We start from the raw sequence: 20,232 nt of genomic DNA, 5'->3' as shown, positions 1-20,232 counted from the left end.
TCAAAAGTTTAGAAGGTGTATTCAGAAGTGGATGTGATCAGTGAAGCACATTATTGTGTCATGCGTACCTGAGAGGCAGCAGTATGATCTGTGATGCCAGGTGACAGAAGAGTTGGGTATCCAAGAGGTATGTCATTTTAGAAGAAAATAATCCGTTCTGTAGTAGGCCTGTAGTGCTGTCCCTTCTTCAGGACTGGGATAATTTTAAGCCTTATTTCTAGTACAATAACATCTTAGATATGCCCTATGCAGCCGCATGCAGTATCTTTCTCATTTTCTTTGTTCTACTTCTCAGTTCATACAAAAGAAACTGTTTGTTTGTTTGTTTGTTTGTTTTTTACTTGTTGGTATTTACTTTAACAACATCAGAAAATAATTGAAAAAGTACTGTGTGCCTCATACTATTATGGTAAAATAAATCACAATAGATGGTAGTTGAAGGGTGTTTCTGATACAGAAAAGCTTTTTTTTTCTTTCCTGTTTTTTTTCTTTCTAATATGCAAAATAAACTTGCAAGCCAAGTCTCATACTCAAGAGCATAAGTTAGTGGGATTCTGCCCTATAGGGAATGTAGTTTTTAAAATGAGTTTTCGGTGCTTTCTGGTTTAAAAAACAAGAGCAAAACAAAATACTTAATATTTGTGATAATTAGAAATTTTGTTTGATACTGTGATGATGAAGGACTACAACTTCACGGAATTATACAATAAAATAGATCTGTATCTACACAGTATAGCCTCTTCAATGTTGCATGGCAGAGACAATGTTTCTATGGGTCATTCTCCTTCAGAATGCTTTAAAAAGGAGCTTATTCTTGAAATTCGTGCATTGTGGTATAATTTGGCAGTGAAAAATTAAGCAATAATTTTGCACTTTGCTCTGTCTCTCTGTAGAAATACTATGATTTTTTAAAATAACTATATATATATATACTATTCTTTAAGGGAAGAGATGGAATTAAAATCTTCCTTTTTTGCATTTTTCAATATGATTTAACCATATGTTTTCTTCTCAGTGGAAAAATGGAAACACTTTGTGGTGAATTATCAGCATAGCCAATGTGTTCTGTGGAGTTTATCTTGATGGTAGGGAAAAGCTGTTAAAAACCAACATTTCTGTATTAGTCTTCAGTTTCTGTGCAGCTGGATTTTGAGGGAAGGGGATGGGAGTAGGGAAGGTTGGAGGAGGGACAACGATGCTCATGGAAGGGTTCTTTTTCAGAACGGCAATGTTATGGATGCAAAAAGCTGCATTAAAAAGTTTTTAATTTGTTTAAACTGCTGAATTGTATCTCTGGCCCTGTGGACATCCTTCCGTGCAGACTGTGGTGTGGACACAGCCCTTGCAGGCTTAATGATTTTAGAATGAACCAATGAGACTGGACCCTCAGTGCTACGGTTTCCCCATGCTGGGTGGCAGAGGTTAGTAACTACATCAACTTTGAGCTTTCCATTCCTGTGATGGATGATGGTACAGAGAGCAGACTTCTTAGATTCTTTTTGATGAAATGGAATGGAATTTAATGCTAGAGTTCAGTGTAATACCTAAGCCACATATTTTCCTGAAAAAAAGATCAAAATTCTTACTATTGTATTTTATTTTTATTCTTATTTTTTGCTTTTAGAAATCCCTTAAGAATACTTGAATTTACCCTGGAATGGAAATTAAAGAGAAGTACTATGATTCTGAATCATTATACTATAGCTGCAGAGGACTTACCATGTTCAGAACAGCAAATAGTAATTATTTACTGTTCAGGACTGACTTATGTTAACAGAGAAAAATATGTTTTTTAAAGCATGTAAGTAATTAGCATTTCCTGTTCCTTTGGCTCAGAGTACTCTAGTAAGTGGGAGGAGAGGAATTATTTTGGTTTTACTACTTTTGCTTTTGTTCAGAAGTATTAGCATTATGGGAGCCTTCCTAGAGTAAATATATAGGATTTTCCTATGGCATTGTATCTGTCTAACATTCTGTCTCGTCTCTGTCATGTCCAAGGACCTGCGCAAGTCAAAGGAAAGTTTTGTTCAAGTTCTGCTTACAGCAGTTGTCTCATAGAGTAGCTGTATGAAGGGAATCTTTGGCCACTCAGATGATGAACGATTTTTAAAATAAACAGTAGCATCTTGTGAATGTACCTGTAATAGCAGAGCTTTGAAGAGGATGAGGGTGAAGCATAAATTTCCCATTAATTCATACAGCTAACATTTTCAACTTTTGCAGGGGAGAAAAGTAGTATATTACCGTTTTAGCACGAACTAATACAAGCAGCAAAAGCATATTTGCAAGGAAAGGGAGAAGGTGAAAATTATGTAAACAGCTAACTACAGCTGCTGAGAGATTCTTCTGGAGTGCTCCAGCACAGGTCCCCACGGGCAGCAGCTCTGCAGGCACAGCTCCACACGGCTCCGTCCCACAGGGCCCCCCTCAGGAGCTGCTCTGGCACTGTCCCACGGGCGGCAGCTGCCCCAGCCCTCCCGCCCCACCGCAGGCTGCTCCCCACGGGCTGCTCCTGCGGGGTATCCGTGGGCTGTGCCTCCTCCGGGCCTCAGCCACTGCTGCACCGTGGGCTCCTCCGTGGCTGCACGGGAGATTTGCTCCGCGTGGTGCCTGTGGGCTGCAGGGGGGCGGCCTGCTCCTCCGTGGGCCTCTGTGGGCTGCAGGGAGCTGCTGCTCCATGCCTGGAGCACCTCCTGCACTGACTGTGGTGCCTGCAGGGCTACTTCACGTTTTCTTACTTTTCTCTCCCAGCTTCCTCCCACACAATGTTTTCCCCTTTCTTAACCATGCTTTCCCAGAACCACAGCCAGCATCGTTCATGGCTCAGCTGAAGGTGAAGCATGATTTTGTAGAAGAGTTAGTGATGTAATTCAGATTTCTTGTCATAGAGTAATCTATTTTATGAATTTAAAAGAATGATATATACCATATGATGACTCCTTTCCCTCCTAGTATGATAGCTGCCATATCTAAGGAAGCTCAAGCAAACATTTTTCTTTAGAATTCATTTCCTCCTTTAGTTCCAGAGAACAGTACAAAGTAGATTGACCTTGAGGTTATGCTGAAAGATGCAGTTGTTGATTTATTAGTCTAAAACAGCAAGTTCATGAGAAGGTCTGATGTGTATGAGGTAAGGAATCACTTGGCTCCAACTCTTGCCCAATTTATTCATTTTTATCTAAAATGAGAAAAACCTGCTGTTTCATCTCTTAGAATAATCTCATTAGAATTCATGAACACCTAACACAAAGCACGAGTTCCTCAAGGTGTAATAAATTAGTAGTTGGCTCTAGCCTCCCAAGGTAGACTCTCTGCTCCCAAGTTCTTGTTAAAGCCTCACTGTTCTTTTAACTCTGTGAGCATTTATTTAAAATGGCAACACACACATACTTCAGATATTTCCAACACGCTCTCATTAAACCATGTGATGCTTCAAAGGGAGAGCTGTCAGTTGGCACTTAGGGTTTGCAAGGATTCTTAGAGAATTTGCAGCCTTTACTGTTCTTTTGTCAAACTGGAGGGGTGCAGTACGGTAATTCCTGATAGTGTGATTTTTGGGCTGGCATTAATAAGAGTGTGGTTTTGCTTGCCTCACACTGGTTCAAATCAGAGAGGCAAAGCTTTAGTTGTCTCAGTGATGTTATGGAGCTTATGGGGTAGGATAAGAGTACGGCTCAACTGACTTACCAGTCGTAAAGATACGGAGTGAAGTATATTTTAAAAAGCTCCCAGAAAAAAAGAAAAAAAACTGTGTTCTTGTATGCATGTTTCAAATCCTTATGTCGAATATGGCAGTTTTACCTGTGGTTTGCGTTACTTGATGATGATGTTCAGAATACCTTTTTTCTAAGTCATGTAACCAAATAAAAATAGTCCCCTTTCCTGTATCTTCAACCCCAAAGTTTTACAGCACAGACTGTCTTGGAAGAATAAATGACAGAATAGATAATTTGCTGCAGCATTTTTATTTATTTATTTTTTTCTTTTCCTTTTCTTTCCCCCCTGCCCTTTTTTCTTTTTCCTTTGGCATTTGTAAGATAGATCTTAAGAGAACATGAAAAGTTCTTGTGACAGTTATTTCCTGTGGTAGTCTGAAAGTTGCTACTTCTCATCCGTGGGAGAGAGCTTGTCTGAATCATTTTAAATGCCGTATTGTCAATCTCCTTTCCCTGAACTCTCATAAAGATTCTCCCAGAGCAGTTGAATGTCGTTTTTATTATATCTTCTGGCCTTTTGTGTTGTATTTTGTGTGTTGAATGTTGCAATTTTAAATTAATATTTAGGCTTTCTAAAAACTTTGAGGAGGTAAAAGAATGCTATGAATTCAACTTTGAAAATTGCAGCTGTTATGGAGTAGTGCTGTAACTAGAGCATTGGAGTTGAAGACACTAAAAGGTTTGTAGGTTTTATTCTAAATGCTGTTAGAAAACTTTCTAAAATTTTCTAAGACTGCGTAGTCATAGTAATGACCTGAATGAAAATGTCTTGAGCAACTTTATTCCTTTCTAAAGCAGAGAATGAAAGAATTCACAATTTTAAAGCTTAAAGTGTTTATGGCCATTAATTTTGTTTACCTTTGAGCCAGATTCAGCTTTCTCTTAACTGTTAAAAACAATGTAATAAAGATCTAGTCTGACTGAGCACTTACCCTGGGTCTTGTTTGAAGGAGTAAAATAAAAATAAGAAGTGGAAAGTGGTGTTTTGTAGGAAATGGGGTTTTTAAGGTTTTCAAGTTTTAAAAAAATACATTAAAGTTTGCAGTACTTACGAAAAATGCTATATGCTGCACATAAATCAAAAGTTGGTGGAAAGGGGGGAATTGAACTCTGGAGACTGAGGGAAAATTAGGTGAGTATAATCCTATATAACCCATCGTGTTACAACATCTCTCCAAGATCTCAAGATTATTAAAATTTGGATAACAAATCTACATTGTATAGCAGAAGGTCTTGAAATACGCTTGGAAATGTGTCTTCCTAACAGTCATATGACAAGTTTTCAAGTACATGCAAGTTACCTGCTGGAATCGTAACTGTTGCGAAAGACCTCTGGTATGATCTAGTCAAACAGAGAGCAGTATGGTCTTTCTTGAGCCTCCTCCAGGGCGAACAATCCCGGTTCCCTCAGCCACTCCTCATAAGACATGTGCTCCAGACTCTTCACAGCTTCATTACCATTTTTTGGATGTGCGCTGTGGCCTTGGTGCGTACAATACTCAAGGTGCAGTCTTACCAGGGCTGAGAACAGAAGGGACAGCCACTTCGCTAGTCCTGATTACAACAGGATCCTGGTTTGTATCAGAAGGAGTGGCCTTCTTGGCCAGCTGGACTCACTCACTGGCTCATGTTCAGCTGTTTGTTGACTAGCACTCTCAGATCCTTTTCTACCCTACAGTTTTCTAGCCATTCTGCCCTAAGCCTGTAGCACTGCTTAGAATTGTTGTGACCAAAGCGTAGGGCCTGGCACTTGATCTTGTTGAACATCATACTGGTGATGATGGTTCTCAAACCCCAATCTATCCTACCTAGATCCCTCTGTAAGGCCTACCTACCCTTCAGCATTTCCAGCTTAATGTCGTCTGCAGACTTACTGAGCGTGTGCTCAGTCCTCTCATACACATCATCAGTGAAGATTTTAAACAGGGATGGCCCCAGTACTTACCTCTGGGAAACACCACTAGAGACTGGTAGCCAGATGGATTTAATTCCGTTCATCACCACTCTCTGGACTCAGTCATTACCTGGTGAAAGGCTTTGGAAAGTTTAGGTAGACTGCATCCACAGCCTTTCCCTCATCCACGAGGTGGATCACCTGGTTATAGAAGGTCGTCAGGTTGTTGAGGTTGTTCTTGCCTTTGATGAATCTGTGCTGAATAGCCTGATCACGTGGTTATCCCAGCATGTGCTTTATGATCATACTCAAGATCATCTTCTCCATAACCTTCCCCAGTATATAAAGGACAGGCTGACAGGCCTGTGGATCCTGGATCCTCCTTCCCATCCTGCTTACAAATGATATCATGTTGACATGTCTACAGTCATCTGGGACCTCCCAGTTGACCAGGACTGGTGGAAAACAGCTTGTCAAGTTACAGTCATTAGTCACTGTGGAGTGTGTTAACCTTGTTAACTGGTTAACCTTGTGGCTTTGCCTATTGGAGTGTGACATATATATTATATTAATGATTGTGATGATCAGTTGCCTCAACCTATGCATAGTCAGACTTGTATAGTATGATTTCATCTTGGTTTCATCTGAGGTAATGGGAAAGGATTTGATCCTTAATTCAAGGTCTTTTTATTGTCCAAAGTGAGGCTGTTGCTTATATTTCCTGTTCTGGGAAATATGGAGAAAAATACTAAGTAATCCTGCTTGTTATCCCTTTTTTTTCTTTTTTTTTTTTTTTTTGCTTTTTAAGTTTGAACTGGTAGGTGTATCAGTAGTTTGCTTCTTCCAGGAGAGGTATTTCTTTAGATATTTCCACTTCTGTTACACCATTTCAGAAATCTTGCAGACTCCCTGCAGCACAGTGATTTATTTCAACTAATTCTTGTACAAGTTGCCAGAGAAACAATCCTTCGGCTACATTCTTGAGTTGGAAATTCTTGTCCATGCTCTGTGCCAACACTGCAGCATTGTGTAGCATCTGCATCATTTTATCGCACCTTGATAAAAATAGTCACAGAACTGAAACCAACACTGCAGGCATCAGCCTTCTGTATTACACAATTCCAGCAGACCACAGTTCTATGAGCTGCAAGGAGTTGCTTCTCTGCCTTGAAGCTTAAGAAATGCTTTCAGACTCAAGGCTATAACTGTAGTAATGCAGAAGGAGGCGTTTCAGAAAGACTGCTATCCCTGAAGTATGCTTTTTGGTAGGCTTTCTTTTTCTGCCCTTACACAACACGACTTGTTTTCACTACTTTGTGAGCCAAATTACTTTGCAGTAAATATTGATGATCCCTTAGGGAAAGTGTTTTTCTTTGGTATTAGTTTATTCTTGAATACTGTTGAAGTGATGGTTTCACAAATGTGAATTCTAGTCAGACTTCACAAATGAACAGAACATTTTGGAATACAGGAATGCAAGAAGCATAATAGATTTATAGAATACTGGAAAAAAATAAAAAATAACCCAGGCAATACTCCTGTTAAGTACAAACACTCTAAGTCCATTTGTTCTTCAGGTATCTCGTTGCTCCCTTTGTTTTTGTTACCATTTCAAAAGGGAAGTAAATATATAGGTTCATAGAGATAGTGCCTGGCAGAAAACTGAAGAAGATCACTAATGTGCTGTATTCTGGACTCAACAGCCCTTTCTCTGGTGCCAGTTTTAGCAGGTTTGTCATCTTGATCTACAAGGTATTGGTGGTTCGGGCAGAGATTTCCTATGCTCCTGATCTGTAGTTATTTGGCTTTAAACAAGGGAGCAGTTCCTCTCTGTGATAGAGTGGAAGGACAGTCATGGAATGACTGGGCACAAGCTGGTGAGCCCTCCTGGAGACTCTTGTTCTCTGCTTAGAGGAGTTGTAGCTGGCCTCTAGTAAAATTGCAGCATGGTTCCAGAGCCTGAGCACTCTAAGGATGCGATTCCATCTGTTGCTGGGACACTGGTTTTTTAGAGGCTTTTGGGAGCTGATTCTGGGCTCAAGCATAGTGTTGGGAAGTAGATGGTGTTGAGCTGCATAGTGTTGGACTGACACCAGCTTGAATGTGTCTGTCTCCTAAATCTAGCTTTCACACAGCTCTATGTTTGTCATTAATGTGGTAACTGTTCTGTTTGTGTGACAACATTGTCAGTATTAACGTCATACAGTGTTATAATGGGTGTATGTTGTGATGTCTGCCTTCGATCAGTGTGAGTTTCTGGGCTTATGCCGCAGCAGTCAGGTGCTTATACCCACAGTGTACTCTGAAGCAGACTGTCTATTAGCTTTAGAGACTGTGGGAGGATATGAGCTAGGCTTGCAGAGTTCTTTTCTAGCAGTGAGAAGCCTGCTGCTGTAGAGAAAAAGCATGCAGCAATAGAACCTGCTTTTTCTGTTCTTCGGGGTGTGCTGCTAAGAGAGACTGGCAAAGTAACCCTTGGGCTGTAAGAGATTAGGTGGTTTGCAGTTTTAAGTTCTAGCACAGTGATACTTTAACAGGGCAAAGCTGATGGGAGTTTAGCACCTCAGAGTTATGTAGGAATAGTGTGGTTTACAGCTGCAACGTGCATACCTTGAAGGGTTGTGAGAGGGATTGCTCCATCAGGGCGTCTTGGAGAAGGAATAACATGTTTCTTGGCCGGGGACACAAATTTGCAATTTGACAGAGAAGTGAGCAGTGACCAAAACTGGGCCTAAAATTTTCACTCAACTGAAAAATGTCTGTGGGATTCCAAAGTACTGCAGCAACGGTTTTGTCATATTTTAGGAGTTCATGGTTTAAGACTGCTGTATTTCTGCTGGGACATAAATGGTAAAGTGTGTGGTTGGGTTTGGGAAGGTGGTGAATGCTCTGTGACTTTCCAGGCTGATTAAACCTGGAAGTGTCTGTAAAAATTGCTGTAGTGCCTGAGATGAGGGGATGTTAAGGTGCTGGCATAGAGAGCCAGCCTCTTTCAGTAAGCATTCAGGTTTGCTGTTCCTCCTTGACCTCTGTGCTGTGTCATCTTTACCAGGCTCTCAGAGCTTTGTCTGCCACTGGTGAAGTTCTTCTTTGTACATATGTACAATTGCATGAACAATGGTGTTGAAGAAAAGCAGAATGGAGAACGCGGTATGCATTTGTTGAGCTGGGGATAAATATGGTATTAGTTGTTGTGGCAGATGGCAGAATTTTTGACTAAAGTTAGTCATGTGGCTAATGGTGCTTGTGAAGATAGAGTGGAATATGTTGGGATAATTCCTTCATTGAGATTAAGCATGACTTCTTCCTTTAGAATTTATTTGTTTTTGCAGAATTATTTATTTGTTGTTGCAGAATTTATTTGTTTTTGACCAGTCCTCCATTCCTCTTGCTGTAAATAATCAAATATAGAGCGGGAAGTGTATACTTGTTTAAGAGCAACATAGTTTTATGTATGAGGTTCAAGCTCATTTAAATTAATGGTAATTCATGTCCAAGCATGTCTGGAGACAGTCAGAAGAGGGGCTGCCTGAACCTTAAGCTATGATATGTTACCTTTGAGTTTGGCCTTTTTTTTTTCTTTTCTCATTGATAGCATATGAGGAATGTATATTTGCAGTGATAAATGTTTTAAGTTTCTTTTGTATCGGGATATTGATTTTCCCATAAACACTCTCTGCAGTTGCATGGATGGAATAATCAGATTGTCTGCTTTCAGTAAAAACATGACTGTTAGTGATTTGAACTGTTATTTGAATGCTGAGGAGTTAATTCCCTCACTCCCACTATGAATGATAGAATTTTCCGGGATGCTGGAAGTATAAAAAGCTAGCACAGATTGTGCTGATTCTGCAGTCCTTGTTTTACATGTTTTTGACAGGGTGTTGGTAGTGATCGAGCTGCTGACTACATTTTGTGTGTTACACAGCGTTGATGTGCCCTCTCAATCCTCAAGAGCTAAGATAAAATGTGTAAAATATGCCTGTCTTTGCACCAAGAAGGTGCAAAGTTTGTGATTTGCCATGTCTACTTTTAATTCTTGCTGATATGCAGAGAACAGATATTTAAGGCTGTTTCTTAACTTACCTGAGTTCCATTCAGCTAATGTTTGTACTGTCTTTGCTTGTAAGAGGGAGATGTAGAAATAATTCAGTAGCTCTCAGTGTGCGCTGTGGTGAGCCCGCCTCCCTGCTGTTGTCTACTCCAGTGCTCTCCTTTTTTTCAATACCTGTACATTTCATGCACATATTTCTGGAAATGTCTTCGCTGCAATATGGAGAAGCCACATGAAGAAGGCATTATTATCTCTGCTTTGCAGATGGAGAACTGAAACACAGATATTAAATGACTACATAACACTGGATCTTAGATCCTGAGGCACCTTAGCCATAGGATTGTTTTTGTATTTTGTCCTTCACTTGTGGGTTTTCTCTCACACTTTGACAGGCATAAATAACTAAAATCACGTTATCCTCTGTTGTTGTTCTAGGTGCTTGGTTCGTATGCTGTGCCTTCTTTTACATATAGTTAATTCTACCTACTTTTTTTGTGATGCTCTTTTTCTGTCAGCAGTAGTCCTGCTAATGCAATTGGATTTATCCAGCTGCTGCACCATCTGGGAAACAAGCTAGTTAGTTAGCTTAGAAAACAACACAGAGTACAAGCTATTGAGATATGCCAGCAATCATTTCAGCTGGTCAGATTCTTTGAGTCAGGGAGCTGGGAAAGGTCTGAGTATTTCTCATTTGGATGTAGTCAGGATTGTGTGGGTATTCAGTGGTAGAGCTTACAGGGCTGTTGTAGCTGGGCATCATCTGACTGGCAGCAGGTCACCTCTGGTGTTCCCCAGGCTCAGTTCTAGGGCTTGTCCTGGTCTGCAGCTGCAGTGCGCCCTCAGCAAGCTGAAGACACTAAATGAGGTGATGCTTTTGACTCCTTGGAAGAATGAGAGACCTTGTAGAGGGATCTGGATAGGTGAGAGCACTAGACAATCAGCAACAAAAAAAGGAAAATGTGGAGTGCTGCACCTGAGGTGGAGCAATGCTGGATACAGGCACAAATGGGAAATGAGTGGCCGGGGAGTAGCTCAGCACCCCTGCTAACATAAAGGGTGCTTGTGCCTGCAGCTCAGCACAAGCCAGTAGTGTGCCCTGGAGCCCAGGGGCAAACCATATCTTGGGGTTTGCATTAGCACATTGCATTAGCACAGCACAGCCACTTGCTCAAAACAGATGATTCTCCCACTGTGTTTAGCCTTGGTGTGACCTCACCTTGAACAATGTGTGCAGCTTTGGTATCCACAATGTGGAAAGGATGTTAAAGTCCTTGAAAGTGTCTGGAGGAGGACAGCACAGCTGGTGCGGCAAGGCAGGAAGACAGCTGATATGGGGCTGAAGGGACTAGGATTGCCCAGCCCAGAGAAGCAGGGACCAAGAGATGACCTCAGTGCTCCCTGCAGCTCCCTGAGGAGGGGAGACAGAGAGAGGTGTTCTGCTGCTGGGAACTGATGGCAGAGTGGGAATGGCAGCATGGGAATCAGCAGGGGTGGATCAGGCTGGGAATCAGGAAACACTTCTGATGTGAAGGGTGGTCAGGCACTGAAACAGGTTTCCTAGAGAGGTGGTTGATGCCCTCTGTGTCTGTGTTCAAGTGGTTTGGTCAGTGTCCTCAGTAATCCGTATTAGCTTTTTGTTAGCCCTGATGTGACCAGACAGTTGGAGTAGGTGATCTTTGTATGTCCCTTATAACTGAACTATTTTGTTCTATTTAGATTTAAACTGTGGAGTGTGTGCTGAAATGTAATTACTATTTGTTACTTAGCCCATTGAGTAAGAGCAAAAAGATGTGAAGACATTATCAACTTCCAAGCAGTGCGCACACAGCACTGTAATACCTAGAGTGGTGTGTATAGGCAGTCCACTAAGCACAACATTTACCCTTTTAACTTTCTGAATACCGGATTTCCATTTTGTTGGCTTGCACTGCATGCGGCGCTCCATCTCGCAACCATTCTAGTGACAGCAGATCCATCATGTACATCATCTGTAGCAGGAAGCCATAGGAGTGTGGGGATAAGCTTCAGAAGTGCAACTGCTTTGTGTTGCCATACTACAAAGCTCTGAATTCTTAGCACCTTATTTTTATTCACTTTGATTTAAATCAGGATTTGGAAATAACTGGTCTGTCTGAAACACCTGAAATAGGCAGAATAGCCAGTCATGCTTAATTTCTTTGCTCTGACAGGGACCTGTAATTGATCATCTATCTTGTGCTGATTGTCTAATTAGTTCAGGGCATTCAGTGTGTAAGTATCAAACCTGATGAAGTTTTGTCTCACTAAAGACAGCATTTGTACTGAATAGCTGCTTTCAATTTCAGTATCACTGGCTTCAGACTACTTAGGCTTCAGTTGACAGGCATGAATGCTTCACAGTGCTGACTGCCATTAACCCCACCCCCAAAAGATATTTTAAAAATGAGAGAAGTTACAGCTCGTGACAGCAACTGTTCCAAACACATCAGGGTTGAATGCTATCAAATGTGAACTGTGCTGGATTTCTTTCCCTAGTTCATCTGACTTTTACATACAGAGTTCCTTAAGTCTGTTGTTAGAAGCAGAGCAGGGCAGTGGGGTTGGCCAGCGGTGGAGCTGAGCACACAAAAATGGCTCTGAATAAGGAGCAGCATTCACCTTACAGGAGTGTGTTGTTTGGGATCTCCAAGCTCTGGTGCTGCAGTGACATAGCAGGATGCTCCATTTTTTAAACCATTCTTCCCTCTGAAAACATTGGGTTTTAATTTGTGTGTTGTTAGAAGTTATGAAAACAAAAAAGATACAAAAAATTTTACAATTTAACAGTTCTTTTTTTTTTTTTTTTTTTTTTCAAAGTTGATACCTTTGAAACTTTGTTCTTAAACAATATATTTTTTTTGATTTTAAAAGGTAAAACCTGACATTAATATTACATGTTTGAAAGATTGAGAAAGATTGCATTGGAATGTTTGTTTACTGGAATTACTCGTTTTTAAACTTTAAAAGCTTTCTGATAACATAATTTTTAAGTTTAAAAAAAAAATTAAAAATGGATCTTTTCTACAATTGAATTAAGATTTTTTTCTCAAAATGTGGCTTAGTTGACTGAGACTTTAATGTAGAATGTATGGTAATGGATGAATACTTACTGCTTTAGAAAAATGACTGTATTCACATCTTGTTAAGGAATTAAGAATTTCACCTTTAAACATAGGGTATTGATGTTGATTTCACAGGATGTGTGGTAAAATATGGCAAGATGTGTGAGGAGAGGATATAAATGTGTGAAGTGAGCTAAGCTAGTGCAATGAATTACATGTCTTAAATCTATGACTTCTTTATGTGAATGCCTTAAGACACTAAAACATCATTACCACTCCTGAGCAGAGAATACATTAGCATACAGATTTATACTCGTGGTACCACAGCCACAAAAATGGTTACCAACTGATTTGAAGATAGAGTGTGACCCTTTCAGGATGCTGCTGGGTGCTAGCAAGCAAGACTCTAAAAGCAAAGCAGGATGTTTTAGTATTGGCTGTAACACAGCATTTTTATTTTTTCCTCTGGCAGTTGTGATAATGAAGTCAAAATGTAAATGCGACGGTACCTGCAGAAAGGTGGTATTTTATCTGATGTCTTCTGTTTTCCTTTCTTTGCTGGACCTGCTCACCACAAAAAGTAGCTCTTTGAACTGTAGTAACGCATTCTCTATCTGTGAAGATAGATGTAAATCTAGTGATAACAGTTGGAAATAGCTCTTTCATACTTAAGCAGCTAGTTTGCTTGCTTGCTAAATTAGCTCCAAAGCTAATTTTTTGGACAAGAACAAATGGGTAGCCTTGTTGATAGAGCATAAGTGGCTCCTTCCACTACAGGTAGCAAAATGTTGGATTAAAAATAGTGCTGCCTGAAATGAATTCCTATGTTTCAAGTGAATAACTGCACAATATATGTAACTTCCAATTAATAGTGCATATCTATCTAGAAGCTTTCAGAAATGGGAAGAGATGCTGTGACCATTGCTTTTCCTAAATGTGTTTGTGCTAAAAAATATATACCACACTGGAACAGTAGAAAGTTGATCTGAATTTGTATGTTACTTTACAACTGGTTAGAACAATAATGTTTACTTATGTTTATAAACATTTCTAAGTAAACTCAGAAATCTGAGTTTACGCAGATTTGTGGGCGTTGCACACCCACAAAACACTTCTTTCAGTGAGTTCTTCAGCTTATTTTTACGCTCTACATCCCACAGTGACAGTTGTGTGAAGACAGCAGGGAAAGGTAATAAACATCAAAATCAACCACTAGAGGGAGCAAGATCTCAAATATTGCAGCTGAGAATAATAATAAATATTTATTAATTAGTGCATTTTAAGGATGAATGTACTATTAAGATCCTGAGATTCAATTTCCCGTGTAGGTTAGGCTGTGGAACTGTACCTGCTAATGCTTGTACCTATCTTTTTACTCATGTTTGAAGTGTGATTTTATTTTTTAGCTAAAAAGGTGTCTAACTTACAGGTTAGCGATGGGACATCAAGTGGGTGGACAAAATAAATAAAAAAATTATTTTCATCCAATTCTTGCATCTTGAAACCTTACCTCTACTTGAGGAGTTGGGTAGGAGGGAGTTTTTGATGCCTACAACCTGTATCTTCCTCCACATCTCTTCCTCTTGGGTATTCCTATACTGTATGACCAACGTACTTCTTTAGTCTTGGATAAGTTGAATAAATCAAGCTTTTCAGACTGTGTATAGCAAATTATTTTTGACTATGCTGTAGTCCCATAGGCCTGATCTCCTTACTTCTGTGAGAGATTTTCCTGCTTACGCACCTGAGGGATGTGTATTTTTAGATATGCTGTCATATCAGGAGCACCTATTTAACTGCATATCTGAGAGAGAACCTGAATTCTTTGTGTTGTCTGTGCCCTCCACATTTCTGCTTTATACTGAGTTTTTTGTGTGGTTTTTGTGTGACCTCATGTCTGCTAATAACAGCATGTCAGTTGCTCAAACAAGGTTGCTTTATCCAATGATAAACCATCTTGTTCCTGTCATTGTTTACCTCTTTGTTTTCATTTGCTAGAAAGGGTACTACATTTTTTTTTCTTTCCAAAACACTGATAGCAGTACTGAATTGCAATCAGTGAAGAAAGTAGTCCAGAATTAACTACAAGAAGCATTTAACGTGCAGGTTTTTTCTGAATTTTAGTGTTTCCTGTATCTTACATAAATTTTTGTGTTACACTTAATTAACTCGTTAAAACATGATGTGGAAATGTGTTGAATGTTTTACAAATGTCTCAGTGAATTTTTAACTTGAATGTTTATTAATCAGACTTGAAATCTTGTTGTAAAGCAGAACTTTGGGCAGAGCTGTGTTTAGTGACGCCAAGCATGCTGCCATACCTGAATACTGTTACTAATGGCAGCTAGTATCCTGTTTGTTCTTTTAAAGGAATGCTATTACGGGGTGACTTCGTTTCAGTGCTGTAGAACTTTCATATATTCTAAGATACTTTGAAAAGGGCGATAATTGATGAGCAGCTCAGGCAGTTCCTTTGTTTCTCTTTGTGTAATAGTTAACTGGCAAAAAAAGGGAGCAGCTAAAAGAAAACAAACTCCTCCCCGCATGTCTGCAGCCCTCATTGTAATCTGATGATCTTCCAGTTACTGATTGAATGAATGAAAAGCATTTCTTTGTTACTTTAAGATGCAGTAGCATTTTAACAAATGTAGAAAAGATGTGTTAAGGCAAGAGTTACCTCTACTTTTTCCTCATTCACGTTTTATGAATTTACTCTTCCAGTCCAGTATGAGGCCTGTGCTGATGTTAGGATTTTACTGGTTTTGGGTATTGAAGGAACTTTATTATCTACACTGTTGCTGGTAAACTTCATTTGGTGTGTATCTCGTAAAACTGATAAGATTTGGGCAGTTTGTAATGCCTCTGGGCAGTGATTCCAGAACAGTTTTCATGTTTTGAAAAATTCCACTGTGTATTAACTTAATAATCAGAGTGAAGAAGCTAGGTTAGATCTAACTTCTTCACTGGAATATTATATGCAGTATATTGATTTTGTGTTGGTACTGCACTTTGGTTTTAAAGATAAGCTACTTATCTTTGTGAGTGTTTTGAGGCAGTGAAACAGTACTATTGTAACTGAAAAGTTTCTGGAGAATATTTTATTGCTATTTATCATTGAAGCTAAGTGTTGACATTCAACTAAGCATTGAAATTTTATTTCGTTTTTTGCTTATGTATTGAATGGGAATCTTTCTTAGAGAAGGGAATCCTTTTGTAAGCTTGCTTTTTGGAAATGAATTTTCTTCAAAGGTGGATTAGATACCTGTAATGACTTGGGTGATGTTTTCATTCTCACGTGAGTGTGTAACGGAAAGCTTAGTGATCCTTATCACTAGCATTACAATCTGATCCCCTATGTGCTTTGTGATAGAACTTATCAGCCAAGTTACACAGTGAAGCATCTCTTAAGTAGTCAAGCAGCCTGAGCTGCTTACTGTTTTGGGTGGGCCTGTGAAGCTGAAAACCAAATGGTATTCATAATGTGTTTGCAAGTTCTCATGTTGTATTGTATGCTGATTCTTATTTTAATACTACAGAATTCAGTGTTTTAAATTTCACAGTGACTTATTTGTAGTTGCCAAACTTTTCAGTAACGTTCTGATGCAGAGAAATGTATTTAATTGTCAAATGCGTATTTATTGTGCCACAGATCTATTCCTAGCAGCTTTGTTTTCACATGTTTTGGAATATGGTGTAATCTACATTATGCAATTTTTTGTCCAGTTCTACATGGCAGAGGTGAGTAACTACACTCTGCTGACGTACTGGCTGTTTAGTCTGTGTCTGTTGGATTGTTGCAGGGATGGGCAGCCCTGTCAGATGGCAGAGTGAAAGAAAGCTCCAGCATGATGGATATATGCTGCCAAAGGACTAGTCCTGCTCTCCCTGCTTGTCTGCCCAGCTGTTTGCTCCTTGTTCTTTTCCTCTTGGCCTGGTGCTGGCTGTCCCTGCCTGAGCTGATTCAGCTAGTAAATTGTGGAGAGAGGATGGTCCTTCAGACAGCAGCTATGTGGGACCAGTTTCATTAGTTTGCAAGCCTTTCTCTCCCTTGAGATGTTTGCTTTGAAATCTGGTCTTTCTGTGGCATGGAAAGTCTTAGACTGCAGGCACCGCTGTGGAAAGGATGTCATTATGAAGTCCTCACCATCATTTACATGTAGTACCCTGTGTGATAAGGCCTTTATTTCCCCTTATGGAGCTTTTTCTTTCATCTGAGGTTGTTGTGGAACTGTGCTGGATTTTCACAACTCCTCCCTTAATATTTGCGTGTCTACTTCAGAAAAAATACTTGGTCTCCTTGCTTTTGAACTCATGTTAGAAACAGCCTAACCAGTTAGCAGGACTGCTTGTGTCTAATTGTGTATGGAAAAGTTAAGTGAACCTAAGCTTGAATTCACAGGTCATGTAATTCTGGGAGCTATTGCTTGTTGAAAAGCCTATGCAGGGTGTACAGACAGAATAGTAAGGATTTAAACCATTAGAAGCCAAAATGAGCAGTGTTCAACACTGAACATAGACAACATTCTGATATGATACACTGTGTTGCTACACAAATGGACAAAAACTTTTACCTTGATTCCTTTGTTCCTTTCTGCATCTGGAAAAGTACAGTTTGTTAGATCATGACGTGTATTGCAGTACCCAGATCTCTGTAATGGCTTTAGATATAGTAGTCTGGTTACATCTAGAAGGAGTGGACAATTAATGCCATCCAATTGCAGGCAGTAATCATTCTTTTTCAAGCGGATCTTTGCCAACAATGTAATAGATGATCTTGCTTCATTTTTGAAAACTTCTAGTTGATGTTTCAAAATCATATCCTTCTAATCATTATTGTAAAAATAGTAGAGTTTCACAAAGAAAACATTAGCTGAATTAGTGTGGCTTTGCTAGAGAAGGCTTGTACTATGTGGCCTATATAAAATGGGTTTTGAGCTCCATGTTCCAGGATCACCCCACAGATGCATTTGGCTAGATGTGTCTTGAGTTAAAGAAGCTGAGCTATTCCTTTAACTGGGAGGCTTAGAGTGGGGAGATAGCTTGCAGAGAGATGAGGGTGCTGAAGCTTTCCCTACATGATGGAAGGCTTTGTTGTTGCTCTTCAGTCAGTGCTGTTTGCTACATCCAACAGGTGAAATTCCCTACCTTCATCATTAAACACAGATGCAAATTACAGGCAAAAGCTTGGGTGAGAGATGATGAATTGAGTGTAATTGAGTGTAAAGAGATGTTTCTCAGTGCTTATGCAGAGATTTGAGAATCCCCTTCTGAAATAGCGGAAGGTTCAGCAGAACTTAGCATTTTCTGCAGGAAAGGAGTTCTCAAGCACACGTGCCTTCACACAAACCTTTAAAACTTCACACAATGTGAGGACAAATACAGGGAAAAGAATTGGGTGAGAGTTTTCCTGTCATTGGTGTGAATATCTCCTCGGTGTCCATGTGTGGTGTGAGAAGTGCAGCCACTGGAAGGGAGGCACTTCTGCTGAGCACCTCAGGGAATGTGATGGGGGTTGCCCTGCACACCAGCTTCTGCGGTAATTTGTATCAGGCAGTTTATACAAGAAAATGTGACCCAAGACCTCCATTGGACTGTTTTCACTTCCTCTCATCTGTAACTGACCTCTGCTAAAATTAAGACGTTTATGGAGGGTTGTTAGATGTCTGTATTGTGTTTGATCCATGCTAGCCTGCCTTTGTTTGCAGTGATGTGTCTGCAGGGCATTTATCCTAATAGGGTTCTATTAGATGCCTATGTGAACTCACTTTATACCTGTTCATTTTTTTTCTCTCTTGCCTTTGACTTGTGCTTATCTTCGAATTTATTAACTGAAGATTTTTTTTAATGGTATCTCTATGCATTTTCTGAGTATGATAAGTTTTTGTGTGTGACTTAGAAAACTTTACCCTGAGAGGATGTTCTCTGCATCCCTCAAATAAGCATGTTGTAGCTGGTTGATTAGAGGTCTGGTACCTTCTTTGCAGTGTGTATTTCTGGGCACTTTTTATAATGATGGCTAATATTTGGATGCTCTGTGGCATGCAAAGCTGGAATCCTCAGTGGTGCCTGGTTTGCCACTCCAGATGGTCTCTGCAAGGGTGTAGTGGTTTCACAGCCTTGTCAGGCCATTCTTGCACTCATTCTCCTCAAAAGAAAGAAAGTACAGTGAAAAAAGTCTTACAGGTTGAGATAAGGACAGGGAGATCACTTGCCAGTTTTCTGTCATGAGCAAAACAGACTCAGCATAAGGGGGATTAATATGTAATGCATTACCTATTGCAAACAGATTCCAGCCACTGGCTGTCCCTTTTGGAACAGCTGGAGCTGGCTCTGATGTGCCATGTGGTGCTGGGCTTTGCTCACAAAGGCCAACTGCCACAGATTCTCTGCTCACAAAACCCTGCCGTGTAAGGCCAGTGCAGCTATGCAGGTTGTGGCCAAGAAGGCCAGTGGTATCTGGGGGTACATTGAAAAGAGCATGGCCAGCTGGTTGAGGAAGGTGATCTTTCCCTTCTGTTGTGCCCTGCTGAGGCCACATCTGGAGTACTGGGCTCCCCAGTTTAGGATGGACAGGGAACTCCTGGAGAGAGTTCAGTGGAGGGTCACAAAGATGCTGAGGGGCCCTTCTGTGAAAGGCTGAGACCTGGGACTGTGCAGCCTGGAAGTGATTGAGGGGGGATCAGGGGTTGTATCAGTGCTTATAAGTATCTGAAGGTGGAATTCAAGTGGATGGGACCGTGCTCTTTTTCGTGATGCTCAGTGACAGGACAGGGGGCAGTGGGGACAAACGGGAACTCAGAAAGAAAGTTCCATATGAACACGAGGAAAAACTTACTTGGAATGGAGCACTGGGACAGTCTGCCCTTGATGGTTCTGGAGTCTCCTCTGGGGGTATTCGAGATGTACCTGGATGCCTTCCTGTGTGACCTGCTGTAGGGAATTGCTTTAGCTGGGTTTTGCACTGGATGATCTCCAGAGGCCCTTTTGAAGCTCTACAATTCTGTGGCAGTGAGGCATAGCAGTAATTCCAGACCCTCTCGTGTGCTGCGCAGATGTGAGCGAGCGTGCTTGTCTGGGCAGAGGCAGCACGGCTGTGGCACTGGCTGGGCCTGCAGCAGAGCACAGAGCTGCAGGGGAAGCGGAGGTGTGGCCGGGCTGGAACGAGGGCAAGGAGGAGGAGGAGGCAAAGGAAGAAAGTTGGGAGGAGGAGGAGGAAATGACTCAGGGCACCTGAGCGCTTAGGTCACCCACTGTTTGGAGTGGAAATGGTGCCGTTAGCCTCTCTGGCCTTGTGGCAGCCTGCGTCCTAGGGTGGGCTTTCGCAGCCAGCGCGCTGTCCAGTGCAAAGAACAGCGACGAAGCGCCGGCTTTGCGCCGGGCTAGGCCCGTGCTCCCCTGAGCGCTCTCGTACGCGGGCGCAGACCCATCGCCGCGCGACCGCTGTTCGCGTCGCCCGGGCCGCGGCCCGCCGGCTGGTGCCGCCGCGGC

General features: G+C 41.0%; 1 protein-coding gene across 2 annotated transcripts in view; it reads left to right on the top strand.

Annotated features, from left to right (window-relative positions):
- The window catches only part of MAST4 (microtubule associated serine/threonine kinase family member 4), a 152,784-nt gene that overhangs the window by 26,924 nt on the left and 105,628 nt on the right, over positions 1–20,232 (top strand). The window lies entirely within an intron of this gene.

The sequence above is a fragment of the Centrocercus urophasianus genome, unplaced genomic scaffold (genome assembly GCF_019232065.1).
Source record: "Centrocercus urophasianus isolate 14NV4802_14NV808 unplaced genomic scaffold, USGS_Curo_1.0 seq_25, whole genome shotgun sequence".
Lineage (NCBI taxonomy): Eukaryota > Metazoa > Chordata > Aves > Galliformes > Phasianidae > Centrocercus > Centrocercus urophasianus.
This window is presented reverse-complemented; position numbering and strand designations above follow the sequence as displayed.